The 2,555-nt window shown below is 52.9% G+C and overlaps 1 long non-coding RNA gene across 1 annotated transcript; it reads left to right on the top strand.

The window, feature by feature from the left end:
• Window positions 1-344: 344 nt before the first annotated feature.
• On the top strand, window positions 345-1,503 carry LOC146759150 (uncharacterized). Its single transcript, XR_014932267.1, has 4 exons — window positions 345-459; window positions 566-601; window positions 1,179-1,214; window positions 1,434-1,503. It is a non-coding gene; the product is annotated as an uncharacterized LOC146759150 (long non-coding RNA).
• The last annotated feature ends 1,052 nt before the right edge of the window (window positions 1,504-2,555 follow it).

The following is a 2,555-nucleotide window of genomic DNA, read 5'->3' as shown; positions in this document are numbered from 1 at the left end:
TGTCACAGTTCCACAAAGGATCAGCCTCACACCTTGTAGTCTCACAGGACTGGACAGGACTCGGGGAAGACTCCTTGGACAAAGCCTTGATATGGGGACAGCGTCATCTCTGGGTGGTCCTGGGGGACAGAAAGGCCATGTGTGCTGAGTGCTGGGACATGGGGGATTTGGGCTCAATGCCATCAGGATCCCAGCACTCAGTGTTCTTCCTCTGATCCCTGGCTTCCTCATGTTTCCTGGGGCCATGGCAGGGGCCAGCTGCATGCAGGGCTCAGTCCATGTCAGGGGAGCCTGCCAAGCCCGGGGGCGTCTGGGGAGTGGGAGGGAATCTGGGAGGATAAATGCAGACCTTGCCTCCTGCAGCCTCACCCAGCTCCCAGAGCACAGAGGAAGATGAAGGCAGCTGCGCTCAGCCTCGTGATGCTCCTCGCTGCCCTGTGCTGCACAGTGGAAGCTCAGGTGAAGCATCCGTGTGGGATGTGGGCTGGGGCTGGAGGTGATCGGCCATTGGAGATCCCCGATGCGAGCATCTCTCTCACACTCTCTCCTACTCCTCTCCCCACAGCCACTTGTGCAAGTGCCGGACTCAGAAGTTGCTGTGGTGAGTGCCTGGGCAGTCATGCTGATTGTGCCCAAGGGTGGCCCTGCAGGGAGCTCTGCAGGAGCAGGTGGGGTCTGTACCAGCCTGGCAGAGACACCCCTCTATTTGGCACATCCAAATTTCTTCCATTTGCACCCTCGTCATCTTTTCTATGGGTCCCCTAAATCCCTTCTCTTGGTGGCTCCAAATGCCCTCTCTTTGGGTCCCCATATCCCATCCTTTTGGCATCAACAGATCTCCTTTCTTTGGCAACCCGATTCTCACCTCTTTAGGTCCACAATCCCCTTGTTTCATTTTCCCTTATTGTCCTCTCTTTGAGATCCCCGTTTCTCTCTATTTTGCCCCCACAGCTCTTTTGGCACCCCTATTCCCCTCCTTTGGGCCCCCCAAACCCCTGCCCTGCCCCTATGCCCAAACCCAACCCTGGGCTCCTCCATGGGCAGAGGCGCACACAGACCTTGGCAACCATGGGGGTGGGGGCAGCCCTGGAACCAACCAGGCTGCTTGGATGGGGTCACCCTGTGATCCCCCCGATTCACAGTTCCCTCATGGCTGCCCCATGGCTCTTCTTCCCCAGGCGCCGCCACCTGTTGCTGTTGCCCTTCCTGGATTGGTGAGTTGGGTGACCCTGGGGCGAGGATGGGTCTGGGATGAATTGCTGTTCTCAGTTCCCCTGGGACTTGGGGACACTCTGCAGTCCAAGGCTGCTGTTGGGCTCCCTCCAGATGTGGAAGGGCAGTGGTCAGGGGAAAGAGGCAATGGGGGTAGTCAGGGATGAGCTGGCTACAGGACCATGCCTTGGCCATGCTGTTCTGGTGCCCTTTTTCCCCAGGACGTGCTCATCAGGACAGAGGAGAATCCCCCGCATGTGAGACGGAGTGAGGCCCTGGATCTACGTGTCTAGGTGAGCAGCACGGGGACACCTATAACCCCACAGGGCTCTTGGGGGACCCTGGGTGTATCTGGAGCCCTGAGGACTGGGCATCAGGGGCTGGGAATTGATGGTATGGAGGGGACTGTCTGTGGCCTGTTCAAGGGGGACCTGGGTACTCTCACCTCCAGCCCTTCCCTTGCGCTCTATGGGGCTGTGCAGAGGAACAGATCTGGAGGGGACAGGCTCAGGGTGCCCTATTGTCATGGTTTAATAATGTTGTAATTTTGCTATCAGTATTCCACATCATAACATCATATAAAGCATGAATAATTTTACTGAATCTGCAACTTACAGAAGAAGACTACATCTCCCAGAGAGCAACACGATAGGTCACGGGACCTGGACTCTATATTAACTCTGTCGCAGACTAGACTGATGTCTATTTAAATTTAAAGGAACATATGTCATGGTTTTGTAATTTTGTAATTTTCCTATCAGTATTCCACATCATAACATCATGTAAAGCATGGATAATTTTACTGAATATGCAGTTCACAGAAGAAGACTACATATCCCAGAGAACATCATGGTCAGGGATAAGTCACGGGACCAGGACACTATATAATCTCGCTCCCAGGCTGGAGTGCTCTCTCTCTCGGACTTCTTGGAGAGTGGGAAGCGTTCCGTATTATATTGTGTTATCTTGTATTCTGATATCATATTTAGTAAAGTAGGTTTTCCTACTTAGATTGCTGCTGCTGTTCTTTATTTCCCATTCCCCTTTTCCCTTCCTTTCCAGGCCTGGGGGCCTATGGGGTGGCTCCCCCCTGTCACAGGCATAGGTAAATCTAGTTAACCTGTGACAACATATGACCTCACAGATGCAATGTGTGTGCCTAGAAGGACATTAGCACTGGAGCCATGCTGTGTCAGGAACAATGGCATTATACTGATGGCACCGTAGGAATACTGTGATAGTGATAGTGATAATGATAGACATAGCAACAGTGAGAGTGACAGCGATAGCATTGAATTGCTTGTAAGCATTTAAGAGTGTCTATTTGTGTTTGGAGCAGGAAC

The sequence above is a fragment of the Coturnix japonica genome, chromosome 10 (assembly GCF_054131305.1).
Source record: "Coturnix japonica strain WE chromosome 10, WE-NBRP24, whole genome shotgun sequence".
Lineage (NCBI taxonomy): Eukaryota > Metazoa > Chordata > Aves > Galliformes > Phasianidae > Coturnix > Coturnix japonica.
This window is presented reverse-complemented; position numbering and strand designations above follow the sequence as displayed.